The sequence below is a fragment of the Chrysochloris asiatica genome, unplaced genomic scaffold (genome assembly GCF_000296735.1).
Source record: "Chrysochloris asiatica unplaced genomic scaffold, ChrAsi1.0 scaffold00029, whole genome shotgun sequence".
NCBI lineage: Eukaryota > Metazoa > Chordata > Mammalia > Afrosoricida > Chrysochloridae > Chrysochloris > Chrysochloris asiatica.
The window spans coordinates 7,146,593-7,160,983 of NW_006408547.1; the positions used below are offsets into that span (position 1 = coordinate 7,146,593).

General features: G+C 40.0%; 1 pseudogene; it reads right to left on the reverse strand.

Annotated features, from left to right (window-relative positions):
- Positions 1–6,749, reverse strand: part of LOC102823422 — a 72,688-nt pseudogene extending 65,939 nt beyond the window's left edge.
- Positions 6,750–14,391: the final 7,642 nt, after the last annotated feature.

Below are 14,391 nucleotides of genomic sequence, written 5' to 3' on the forward strand. Positions count from 1 at the left end.
TGAGGTTGGCCCAGGATCGGACATTGTTTCGTTCTGCTGTGCATGGGGTCGCTATGAGTCGGTTCTGACTCGATGGCACCTGACAACAACAACAACAACCAGGTTTTATACTTTGATTACGAGAAACAGGTTATTGTAGATAAATTATTTTTTAAGGAACTCTGGTAGTGTAGTGGTTAAGAATCGGGCTGCGAACCGCAAGGTCAGCAGTTTGAAACTACCAGCTGTTCCGCAGGAGAAAGATGACGCTTTCTGCTCCCGTAAAGATTTACAGCCTCGGAAACCCTGTACAGGGTCGCTATGAGTCGGAATCGACTCCACGATAAATAACAACAATCGTATTTTTTAAAAGCCCCTCTAAAGTATAGCTGGAGTCTAGGTGTGGCACTGTGGGCTAATGTGCTGGACTGCAAAGTCGGTTTGATCCACGAGGTTGGTGGTTCTAGCTCACCAGCCACTCCTTGGAAACCCTGTACAGGGTTGCTGTGGGTCAGAACTGACTCAACGGCACTCAACAACAACAACAAAGGATAGCTACATGTAGTTATTTGTGTACTATTCATCTAAACAGTAACTAAACCAGCCATGCTAACCTGATTGGATCACAGAAAATTAGGGAAATTGTTTTCTTTTGCAAATCTTATGTGAACTCCTTTTTTTGATGTTTGTGTGTTGCAATACCTTTTTATTATCGGTACCATAACTTTTAAGATTTATTCTATGTCTGTTGGCCTCATCCAGTTCTCTTCTTTAAGTTCAATGTTTCAAATTTGGTCAGTGTAAAGTGCTTGTAGAGTGGACATTTTGACATTTTAATGCAATTTCTGTTGTTAGATATCATCCAGGCAATTTTGACTAATTGAGACTGTGTGCGCAACAGCAGGAAAGCTGCCCTGCCCTGACACAGCTGCACTGTTTTTACATTTGAGATACACTGCTACCATTGTGTCTTTCTATCTCGCTGGAGTCTTGGTTTCACTGAAACTCCAGTTTACCAACTATAATGTCTTTCTCCAAGGACTGGTCACTCCTGATAACACGTCCAAAATATGAGCGTTGAAGTGTCACTATCCTGACTTTCAAGGAGCATTCTGGCTATACTTGTCCCAATACAGATTTATTTGTTCTTCTGGACGCATGGCACTTTTAATATTCGTGGTAGCGTAGTGGTTACGAATCGGGCTGCGAACCGCGAGGTCAGCAGTTCAAAACTACCAGCCGCTCTGTGGGAGAAAGGTGAGGCTTTCTGCTCCCGTAAAGATTTACAGCCTCGGAAACCCTGTTCAGAGTCGCTATGGGTCGGAACCGACTCGACTGCACTTAACAACAAGACCATAACTCAAATGCATCTATTCTTTTCTGGTCTTCCTTATTCATTGTCCAACCATCACATGCATCATTTTAATATGTACCTTAATCTATGAAAACTTACAAACTTTCTGGCAACACAAAATCTTCCAGGATTAGTTTGTACCCTCCTGCCTTAGATATCATTTTTCCCTAAGAAACACAGATTCTTAGTGAGAAGTTTCCTTTAGTCTGGTTGTGAGAATGCATTTTAGTGAGTGATACTGTTCCTGTATATTTCAGTGAATCGATCTCCATTTTTTCCCCATTCTTTTTCAGTTTGAGGGTATTGGTACTTTAAAATGTGACCTTCTAACATCTAAAGACCATAGAAAAATGTATGTATTTGAATTACAGTGCTGGTAAAAACTGTTGGGAATACCATGAACTTCCAGAATAACAAACAAATCTGTGATAGGATAAATACAACCAGAATGTTCCTTAGCTACAATGACAAGCCTTCGTGTTTCATACTTCAGACATGTTATCAGGAGGGACAAGTCCCTGGAGAAAGAGAATATGTTTTGTAAAATGGAGGGTCAACAAAAAAGGGAAGACCCACCAATGGGATGATTTGGCACAATTGCAGCAGCCGTGGGTTCAAATGTAACAATGATTGTGAGGATTGCACAGGCCTGGGCAGTGTTTTATTTTGTTGTGTATAATTCGCTGTGAGTCGTCGTACTGGTCTCTACAATGCCAAACAACAACAAGGTTTAATGTGATGAGTTCTTGCTGATATTGATTTCTTATGGAGAGTGTTAGGTCCTGAGTGAGAAGGTTCTAGTCTAGCTTCAACTCTTATTTAATTTGTGGTGCTCTACGATAAGCACTCGGCCACAAATTCGGTTTGAACTACAAGGTTGGCAGTTCGAACACAACAATCACTCTTTGGAAACCCTATATAGGGTTGATATGAGTTGGAACTCACTTGATGGCACTTAACAACAATAATAGAAGAGCCCAAGGATTTTTACAGTTTATTATTATTTTGATTATGATAAATCGCATCTTGATCTTTGAAACTTTTATCTTTTTCCTTTTTTCTGAACCATACATTTTTATTTTATAATATTCCCTTATCAGTTTTATGTGTTACCCCATATTTTGCAATGCTAAAATTTCAAAATATAAATTGTGTATATTGAAAGCCAAACCATACCTATCATGTTTATTTTCTACTTACTAGTACATTGTTACTGCCACTGTATCAGTCCATCTTGTTAGGGATCTTCCATTTATTTTCTTACCCTCTACTTTGCTAAGCATAATGTCCTTCACGTTAAATCAATTTTGCATTCATTGCTTTATAGTTGTTGTTGTAATGTATCCTCAAGTTGGTTCTGACTCTTAGAAACCCCACACAGAGCTTCCAAGGCTGTGCATCTTTACCAGAGTTTACAAGTTTATGTACATTTCACTGAGGATTATTCCATTTATGCTCATAAGAAAAGTGAATGTAGATATAAAAATGGAATTCTGTTGTTTTCTTTTCTTATGGTGTCTCTGGTTTTGGTGTCCAAGAAATATAATCCCCAGAAAAGGAATTGGAAAGTTATCTTAGCCTGGGTTTTCTAGAGAAACAACTAGTGAAAGATATACATGTATATGTATAAAGTGAAATGTATTATCAAGGAAATGGCTTATAATTTCAGAGTTCCAGGTCCCCAGTGGAAGAGAGAGAGAGTCTTTTCTGTACGTCCATTATATTGGGAGAAGGCCACACCCCCAAGGAAGCATCCCTTCAATTGATTGGCAACTCATAGCCATTCATCATAGAGTTAGCTATGTATTAGAGTTCATCACCATGGAAATAAGCACATCTCGACTACTAAATTTCTGGAAATCCTGCTCTAGTCAAGTTGACAATGCACCCTAACCATTAGAATCTACCCCTGTCAACTTGCAACTTATAAACTATATGTATAATCTCTAAATAAATAATATTGTAGTCATACTTGTACCTAACATGGTATAACTAAAACATGTACAACCAAAAACACACCGGCCCCATTTACATATTATATGTCACAAATGAACAAAGCAAAAATATTTGAAGCACACATGTAAAACAAAAAATATATATTCATTTTAATGTCCAAAGGGCACATTCTGCAAGCCAGCCTCCTGTCCATAGGCATACAACCTTATTCAGTCCATAGATGCTCTGTCTTTCCACACCACTGTCTCTGCTGGCACCACTTTTACAGGCAGGAATCCCTTGCTCCATTCATGCTCTTCCTTAATGTTGGTCCTAGGATAGTCTGTTTCTGAAATGAAAGAAAACTACTCCATCCTTTCAGTTACACATCTTCTACAATTGCAGTTTTGACAATCACAAATAATCTTACTAACAACTGAAACCATAAAATCGTATCAGCATCATCACCCAGGCCCTTTCACCAGACCCATCTGGAAAAGAGGAAAACTAGTCAGTGGGGATTCTTCCTTGTCCTTTCATTCTAATATTTAAGCACACTCATGAAACCTGATAAACCAGCCACTTCATGCCTTTATGTTGTTGTTGTTGTTAAGTGCCGTCGAGTCAGTTCAGACCCATAGCGACCCTGTACAGGGTTTCCGAGGCTCTAAATCTTTACAGGAGCAGAAAGACTCATCTTTCTCCTGCAGAGCAGCTGGTAGTTTCGAACTGCTGACCTTGTGGTTCGCAGCCAGATTCGTAACCACGACGCCACCAGAGTGCCCTACTTTTAATAGCCGATGTCTAAATTGCCCATCCTGGTGTGATGCTGTAGGATAAGCACAAAGTCAGTTTGAACTGAAATGTCTGCATTTCAAACTCACCAGCGGCTCCTCAAAAACTCTACATAAGGTTGCTATAAATCAGAACCGAACTGGACAACACTCAACAACAACAATGCCTAAAGGGTCTTTGGTAGCATAGTGGTTACTAGTTGGGTTGCTAATCTCATGGTTAGCAATTCGAAACTACCAGCCATTCTGTGGGAGAAAGATGAGGCTTTCTGCTCCCATAAAGATTTCCATAGCTTCGGAAAACCTATACAGGGTCACTATGAGTCAGAACCAACTCAATAGCACATAACCACCACCACCAGCAACCCTGCACACTGAGGAGACAAGCATGTTCCTTGATCCATAAGCGGAAGTCCAATTCATCCAGTTGTAGTAATTGACACTTGCTTATGTTAGAAATGAATTCTGATGTTGCGTAAAAGACACTCAGTGAGACTAAATTACCTTGGCAAAGCAAAATTCACTCCTGCGAGAGGGTGCATGCGCATAGCCGTACATACAGGAACAGGCCAGTGAGCACACCAAGTGGACAGTCCACTTGGGTTTGTAACCCCTGATGCAAGTCTTAAGGCTATGTTTTACCGCATTGGCTACAACTCTGACCTCACAATCTTTTCCCTTACCTGGCTGGCTAGTTCACATTTCTAAGGCACCCATTCCTATTTTAGGAAAGGAAAAAGAAAGATCGTAAAGTCTTTACTCACTTCAGGAAGTAGTCAAAGAAAAAGATCATAAAGTCTTTACTTCAGGAAATAAAGAAACAAGGAAAGGTTACCCAAATACAATAAACGTGATTATAATAAATACATGCATATAATTTTTCCATAATTCTACCCCACCTTTTTTTTAAGTAAATGAAAAAAAAGAAAGGTCACCTGAATACAATAAATAGGATCATAATTTTTTTTTTTTTCTTTTTAGACTTCTTCATTCTTTTCTTCAAATTTTGCAAGGAGATGTTGACTTTTGTGTTCATATGTTTCTAGGTGAAAAAGGTTATTTTGGTTTGGGGGTGGGGGTTGTTTGGATAGGGCTGTTTCTATGCGTTTTACACGAATTCTCTTATACAGGATATAATACAGCATCCTATTAGTGTTAATACGCCAAATACGATAATTAGAGAGGTGAGGACCGAAGTCATAAGCCCTTTCCATTTCCCGAATCATTGTTCCATGATATTAGAAAAGGGGTCATCTATGCCTGAATTTTCAGCAATTTCATTAGCTAAGGTGGTCAGCCCCTGTAATGCTTCAGTAATGGGACCATCAGAAGCTGCGTTATTGGGAATGAAAGTACAACATTGGACTTTGATCATAATACATACTTCTTTTTCTGCTAATATCATATCTAGAAGGAGCGCTGGTAGCGTAGTGGTTACGATTCGGGCTGTGAACCTCAGGGACAGCAGTTCGAAACTACCAGCTGTTCTGCGGGAGAAAGATGAGGGTTTTTGCTCCCGTAAAGATTTACAGCCTCGGAAACCCTGTACAGGGTCTCTATGAGTCGGAACCAACTCTAGGGCACATAACAACAACAACAACAACATCATATCTAGGGCTAACTTGTTTGCCCAAGCCATTTTGCTAGGAAGTCCTAATTGTTCTGCTGTTCTTTATAAAGCGCGCCTGGTATATCTTACTAATCTTTGTTGATTATGATGTTGTCCTTGTTGTTAAGTGCTGTCAAGTTGATTCCAAACCATAGTGACCTTAAATGGGGTTTCAGAGGAACACCTGGTGAGACTGAACCACTGACCTTGCAGTTCAAATGGCTTTGCAGTTTGGTGCATTGTAAATGTAGTTAATCCAGTCCACATTTTTGTTAATATTTGACCACCAGAATAATACAAATTCAAACTCTGCAGCTATTTGGTTTCTTGTTTTGAATTTGTTTGGCACTTCAGGGAGCTCCTATACTGTTTATGTAAACATGGGAATTGAAAGAGCCATGGGGAGTAACTATACTTCTCTTGGCTTTATGCCTGTTTCCTGTAGTTATTGGTTGATGGACTGCCAGGGTGAAAGAGATGACCAATTGCACCAAAGCACAGGTACCACTCCAATTTGCTGGTAAAGCCCTGAATGATTGTTTCCCATAATACCACCAGACATCTGCTCACGAAAATAGCTAGGGCTGACTGATTTTGGAGCTCTTTAAAGAGTTTGTGCTCGCTGTATCCCTTCAGGTTTCCGATGAACATCAAATGCCCCCCAAGTCTGGAGAGACACGAAGTGAAATTGACATTTGGGACTGTAGGCCTAATGGTTCTCTGGGGTTGACCCATAAGACCCCTGACATTAGGGAACAGTTGTGACAACAAGTTACAGGATTCGTTGCCCCAGGCTATAGGATCCTGGAAAAGAGCAACCACACAGTGTATGCCCTGAGAGTGAGGACCACCCGTGTGGAAAGGGGACCACTTGGGCTTCCAGTCTTCCTGTTGCACAGGAGTAACAATCGCTCTTATTTAGAGTGGGAACAGAATGCTTAATCCATTCTAACCAAGCATTCGCATCCCCATATCCTGTTTCTATAGCTATAGTGTGCCATAGGTCTTTAATTTACGTAACTGTCACTTTGGAAGGGTCATTTCCTGAACTTAAGTGGGGGTACCAGATCTGAATCATTTCTAGGATTCTGTGTTTGAGTTCTATCCTTGGTAGAGGTCGGGCTAGAGTTTTGTCTAATTAGTTTTACAGAAAAGACTCCTATAGGATACTTTCCTGTAACATCAGCTCCCAATCCTTAGTTTCCTATTATTGAAGGGTCTCTGGTCATGGTTTTGGGATTATCTATAACCGACTTGACGGGACTTAACAACAACAACAACAATTAAGATTAATGGATTGCATTGTAAGGGTTTACAATGGAGGGGTGGTGGACCCTCGTAAGAGCTAGAAGTCCATTACCGATATTGGGTGGTCCACTGAACATCATTCTAGTTATTACAGGGACCCCTCAAGATGCTATATTTATGCTTGTTTCTCACTGTTCTAAAGGTGCAAATATATTTATCAATATTGGACAGTTGTCTCTGAGACTCGTCTTGTCTGCACAGGATAACAGAACAGCGAGAGATACCATAGTTGTATCTACTATTAGCTTGACTGACTGGTCATAGGCAAAAGCCCTTTGCATCTCCTACAAGGCAATGATACATTTTACCCATATTAGCTTCTAAACCCACACTGTCTTGTCAGGGACACATTAGAACCCTTGGGCCCTAGGCCTCTCTTACTCTGGCTTAATATTTACCCCTGTACCCTGAGTTTTCTCCTACTATAAATAGGGATCAAGGAAGTGGGTAAGACATTTCTATTCCAACAAGAATAGTAATACTGAGAAGAATAGCCCGCCAGGGAGACAAAGGTAAGGATATCAAGACCTGAAACCCTAATTGAAGCAGCTGGCCACAGGCCACTTTCTTTCAAATCACAAATCTCTTTTCTCCTAGTAGTTCAGGGCTGGTTTACATATCTTTTCAAATACAAATGTTGCAAATCAGTAGAGGGGGTGGGGGTGGGTGGGCAGGATTTCTCCTAAAGTCCAATACTCTACAAAGGCTTAAGGCAAAAAGCCTTTTTTTTTTTTTTTTCTGGGAGATTTCTAATTCCCCTGTTAGCAAATCCAATCAAATGTAGGCTGATAGCTGGTTTATAAACTCTCTGTAATTATAATTCCCAATATAAAATATACACAAGCATGTCTATTTTACAATAAAAGGAGAACCCTATATGCATAAAAGGAGCTCTGGTAGCATAGTGGTTACAAATCGGGTATGAACCTTAAGGTCAACAGTTAGAAACTACAAGCTGCTCTGCAGGAGAAAGATGAAGATTTCTGCTCCCGTAAAGGTTTACAGCCTTGGAAACCCTGTACAGGGTGCTATGGGTCGATGGCACCTACTGGATGGCACTCAACAACAACAACATATGCATAAGGTTAATACTTGTTGTTGTTAAGGGCTGTCGAGTCGGCCATAGCGACCCTGTACAGGGTTTCCGAGGCTATAAATCTTTACAGGAGCAGAAAGCCTCATCTTTCTCCCGCAGAAGAGTGGCTGGTAGTTTCAAACTGCTGACCTTGCGGTTCACAGCCCGATTTGTAACAATACTTAAATCTTTAAAATACACAACTTCATTCTTTTTTTCTTCCTTGGACTAACCCCTTTCATAGGCTTTGGACCTCTAGTAGGGTGAATTCCAGTAGGCCCAGGGCTCTGAAGATCAGCTATCCTGTTAACCAGCTTGACATCTGCTTCAGGCAAATCCTGAAGCTCTCTCTCTCCTCTGTGCTGAAATGTTTTATCCCATCGGTCTTGGTTATTTCTCTTACAAAACTTCATAATTTCATACGTCTGGAATTGTTGCAATGAATTCTGCTCACAGCACCAACTTCTTAAACTAAGTGGGGACTATGTCTGCCTTCTTCTGACTCCACAAGAGGAAAAGAGAAGCAAACTCAAAAGCAGCCCAAGGCTGATTCCCGTGAAGTCAAGGTCAGACATGCCTCTACCGGATGTCAGTGCCTTTAAAATCAGTCAGACTTGACAACCCACTTGGAAAACTCATCCTTATGATTTTGCTTCTTTAGAACCCCAATGTCAGTACCACGTGTTTTAGGCTGGGTTTTCTAGAGAAGCAAAACCAGTGAAACATATAGATACAGATAAAAATAGTTGATTATCCAGGAAATGATTGCAGAGTCCCAAGTCTCCAGCAGAAGAGAAAGAATCTTTCACACTTGTCCATTATATTGGGAGTAGGCCACACCCACAAGGAAGTATCCATTCAATTGTTTGTCTTTTCATAGTCACCCATCAAAGAGTTGTTGTTGTTAAGTGCCATTGAGTCAGTTCCGACCCATAGCGACCCTGTATAGTCTTTCCAAGGAGACGCTGGTAAGTTTGAACTGCCAACCTTGCAAACAGTTAACTATGCCCAAGTTAGGGTTCATCACCATGGGAATACACATTATTGTTGTTAAGTGCCTTCAAGTTAGTTCTGACTCCTGTTGTTGTTGTTAAGTGCCATGGAATCACTTCTGACACATGATGACCATGTATAGGGTTTCCGAGGATTGGCTGGTGAGTTTGAACCACTGGATCTTGTGGTTCAAAGTGACCTTGTGGTCAAGGTGCTTATCCTAAGGTGTTACACCAGAAGTCTTAAGTGCTAAACCTCTGGAAATCCTGGCCTAGTCAAGTTGACACAGAACACTAACCTTTACAAAAGTGTTTTTCCCCCACTTTTTTTTTTTCCTAGTAGGGAGGAGGCATTTGTGAAAAACTGGTATTAATTCATCTTTAAGTATTTGAAATATTACAAAGTGTCTATAAATTTTTCATTTTTGTTGTCTTTTTAATTTGTTTTTAATTTCCATATTACAGAAATTTACTCCAAATTCCTACTATCATTGATGCCTAATTTAACACCATTTCCCTTAAAAAATAGGCTTTATGTAATCTATGGATTTCTGGTATAGTGCTGTGGGTTAATGTGCTGAACTGCAAAGTCGGTTTGAACTGCAAGGTTAGTGGTTCAAGCAAACCAGCCGCTCCTTGGGAACCTTATATAAGGCCGCTATGAATCAGAACTCAACTATACAGCACTTAACAACAACAGCAATGTAATTGTATACTTGTTTATATTTGCTGAGGTTTATTGTCTGGTCTACCAATGAGATGGGTGGTAGACCAGACAGTAAACCTCAGTAAACAATGTGCTCAAACACAACAGCTGTGAGAAAGGTGCAGGAATAGACAGCGCTTCATTCTGCTGTGTGTGCAGTTGCACCTAACAACGACAACAATGTGCAGTACATCTCAGATGAGAGATATTGGTGTCTAGACGATGAAAATATTTTCCCCTTCAATTCTATGAGTTTTTTGCTTCATGTATTTAGGGACATTGTTGTACAGAATATTGTCAGATGTAGTGCTGGAAAATGACCCACTCAGATTCAAAGGCACTCAAAATACCACTGGGGAAGAGCTACCTTCTCAAAGTAGAGGTGACCTTGATGACTGAACTAATGAAATAAGGCTTTCAGGACCTTATTTCGTTTTGGACTACTAACCACAGGGTTGGTGGTTCAAACTCACCAGTCACTCCTCAATAACACTATAGAGCTTTGCTATGATGCTGAAGCACTGACGTCAGAGTTTAAATGATCAAAACTGCGTATGTCCGTAACAGAACCATTAAGGGGTACAAGCTACAAACGATACCTAGTAAGGGAACAGAAAATTAATTTTAAAGGCATTATAAGCAAAAGATTGACATTTATTTGTACATGATTCTGTTGGAATGCATGCATCGATGTTAGTTTTATTCCAGTGACCTGGGGTCTCCAAGAAATTTCACATAATACTAAAGAAATATTGCACTACGTCGATTATCTAAAGAACATGGTTTAGAAATATGAAAGAAAATGCATTCTTTAAAAAAACTATTTTGTGGACTTGATACTTAAAGTTTATACTTTAAATTTATACTTAAAATTCTAAAGCATTTCAAATTTTGGTAAATTTATTTAGTGTGCATAAATTATTTATCTGTACTTAAAATACAACATTCCAGTGTTATCAGCAAATTGAATCATTCAAACACACTTCTTGTTTTCATTTGCCATTGAGTAGGTTCTGACCCATAGCGACCCTGTATAGGGTTTCTAAGGAGTGGCTGGTAAACTTGAACAGTCAATCTTGTGGTTCAAACAGACTTTGCTGTACAGCACATTAACCTACAGCACCATACCAGGACTCCTCAAGCATACGATGGTGGTGGTGATGGTGGTGGTGGCTATGTTCTGTGGAGTTGGTTCCAACTCATAAATACCCTGTACAGGGTTTCCAAACCTGTAAATCTTTACAGGAGCAGACGGCTTCATGTTTCTCCCATGGAATGGCTCAATCCCTGTATCCCAGAGCCCTGTTCTAAGGTTGTGCATACCTCATCGTTTACCTCTGTAACACTTAGCCCATGCGAACCTCCCTAACTGTTCTCTCATCAGCCTTGTTCTTCCATTCCCCTCCCACTTCTCGTGTATTGTCCTCCCCACCAACCATCCCCCAATACCCAAGCTATCCTGTGTCTATTCCCTACCCTGTGCTCTATCTTCCCCTCTCTCCCTCCCCTCCTGTCATCACATACATTCTGGTGATCATCAAATATATATATAATCCCCACCCCCCTTTTAGGGTGGGTTCTTTTTCTTAGTCTTTTACAATAATGGTCCTATGCAGAATTTCTCCTTTTGTGACTGACTGATTTCACTCAGCATGATGTCCTCAAGGTTCATCCATGTTATGCGGTGGCTTGCAGCTTACTTGTTGTTCTTCAAGGTAGAATAGTATTTCATTGCATGCATATACCACAGTTTGTTTATCCATTCTTCAATTGATGGGCACTTAGGCTATCTCCATCTTTTTGCTATTGTAAATAGTGCTGCTATGAACATTTGTGTGCATATATCTACTCGTGTTAGGCCTTGTATTAGTTATGGGTAAGTATCAAGTAGAGAAATTGCTGGATCATAAGGTATTTCTGTTTCCAACCTTCCGAGGAAGCGCCATATTGCTTTCCAGAGTGGTTGGACCATTTTGCAATCCCACCAACAATATAAGAGGGTCCCAGTCTCTCCGCTTCCTCGCAAGCATTTATTGTCCTCTACTTTTTTTTATATTTGCTGTTATTGCTGGTGTGAGATGATATCTCATTGTTGTTTTGATTTACATCTCTCTAATGGCTAGTGATCATAAACATTTCTTCATATGTTGGCTGCCCGGATTTCTTCCTTGGTGAAGTGTCTGTGCTTGTCCTGTGCCCATTTTTCAATTGGTTTATTTGTCTTTTTCTTGTAGAGGTATTGTAGTTTCCTATATATTTTAGAAATGAGTCCCTTATCTGATGTGTCATTGCAAAATATTTTTTCCCATTCTGTGGTTTCCCTTTATGCTCTTGTGGTGAAATCTTTTGATGCACATAAGATTTTAATTTTTAGTATGTCCCAATCATCTATTTTGTCTACTTCTTTCAAAATGTTTGGTAGTCTGTGTATTCCCTGTATTAGAGCCCTCACATTTCCCCCTTTTTTTTCATTGATGACCTTCATAATTTTGGGATTCACATTTAGGTCTTTAATCCATGCTGAGTTGGTTTTTGTAAAGTGTGTGAGGTAAAGGTCTTGTTTCAATTTTTTGCATGTCGCTTTCCTGTTCTGCCAGCACCATCTGCTAAAGAGACTATTTCCTCCCCATGCAATATACCTAGGCAGTTTGTCAAAAATCAGTTGACTGTATATGGATGGGTTTATTTCTGGATTCTCGATTCTGTTCCATTGATCAATGTATCTTTCGTTGTATCAGTACAAGGCTGTTTTGACCACCGTAGCCATGTTGTAGATTTTGAAATAGCAGAGTAAAAGGCTTCCAACTTTGTTGTTCTTCTTAAAGAGTGCTTTGCTTATCCTAGAAGTCTTTCATTTGCACATTAAGTTTGTAGTTGTATTTTCCATCTCTTTGAACAAAGTTGCTGGAACTGGATTGGAATGGCATTATATGTGTAAATAGCTTTGGGTAGTATTGGCATTTTCACAATGTTTGAGTCTTCCTATCCGGGAACATGGTATGTTCTTCCACTTTTGTAAGTCTCTTTTGGTTTCTTGTAGGGTTTTGTAATTTTCTTTGTATAGGTTCTTTGTTTCTATGGTTACATGTATTCCCAGATATTTCATCCTTTGTTTGGCTATTATAAATGGTATTGCATTCCTAATGTCCTTTTCAGTGCAGTCATTGTTACTGTAGAGGAATCCAATTGATTTTTGCATGTTGCTCTTATACCCTGTCACTTGGCTGAATCTTCCAATGAGGTCTAGTAGCTTTTTTACTGAGTCTTTGGGGCTTTCTATATATAGGATCATATCATCTGCAAATAGAGTTTTATTTCCTCTTTGCCAATTTGGATGCCTTTAATTTCCGTATGTTTCCATAAAGCTCTGACTAAGACTCCAAAACATTATTGAATAGGACTAGTGACAAAGGGCATCTTGTGTGGTTCCTGTTCGCAGAGGGAAGGCTTTCAGTTTCTGTCCATTGAGTGTGATGTAGGCTGTTGGCTTTGTATATATGCTCTTGATTATGTTGAGGAATTTTCCTTTAATTCCTACTTTGTTGAGTGTTTTTATCAAGAATGGATGTTGGATTTTGTCAAATGCCATTTCTACATCAATCGATATGATCATTTGGTTCTTTTCTTTTTTTCTTATTTATATGGCGGATTACATTGATTGTTTTTCTAATGTTGAACCATCCTTGCATCCCTTTTATGAAACCCACTTGGTCATGATGTACTATTTTTTTTGATGTGGTGCTAGATTCTGTTGGCTAGGATTTTGTTGAGAATTTTTGCATCTATGTTCATGAGGGATATGATCAGGAGATAGGCTTCCCTTTCCTCATGTAATGCTTTGCAGCTGTTATTGGCTCTTGTCTCAATGGTGGAATATTATGGGATTTGCTTGTAGCTTGGCAGCATGGCCACGATTGCTGTCTCTCCTTGGGTAACATAGGGAGAAAAAGCTTCCACCTCCAGGAAAAGTGTGTGATCAAAAGGCCCAAAATCAGAAGCAATATGAAAGCAGAGACAAAACCCACCACTTTGAAGCAAAAATAAACCTGGCCATCTGGCCAGTCGCCTTGCTACACAAGCAGTGTGTGTGTAGAGGCCTCTAGCAGTGGGTAGGGGTGTCTGCTCGCTCAGACCCCTCCTCTAGTCACCACTACAAAGGGTGTAGATAGATATTGAGACGTTAATGGGAGAAAGGTTGTCTACTATTTTTGTCTCTGAAGGTCATTTAGGTAGCTGCATGTGCACAGTGTAATTCTGGAGATAGTTGTGTCCTTTTATGTTGGGGTTTTACATATTGTTCATAAGGTTTACCTGTCAGGCTTGACAGGCATGTGTTTTTTTTGCCAGATATGCTGGAGTAAAGGGTCCCACACAGGTTAATTTTAGGGCTGTGACTCAGAGGCTGACATCATAATTAGCCGCCAAAGAATTTGCCCTTAGGTCTGATAGGGCTCTTTATCTCTGTGTCTTGGGAAAAACTGTGGGCTCAATGCTGGACCCCTTTTCTGGGGGTGTACACCCACCCACCTGAAAGCATCCGGGCTGAGCAAAGAAGGTACACCAGAGAAGAGGCGGAAAAAAATCCTCCATCACCTTCTTTTACAAATGTCACTGCACTGCTTTTAGCACTGGTTCCCTG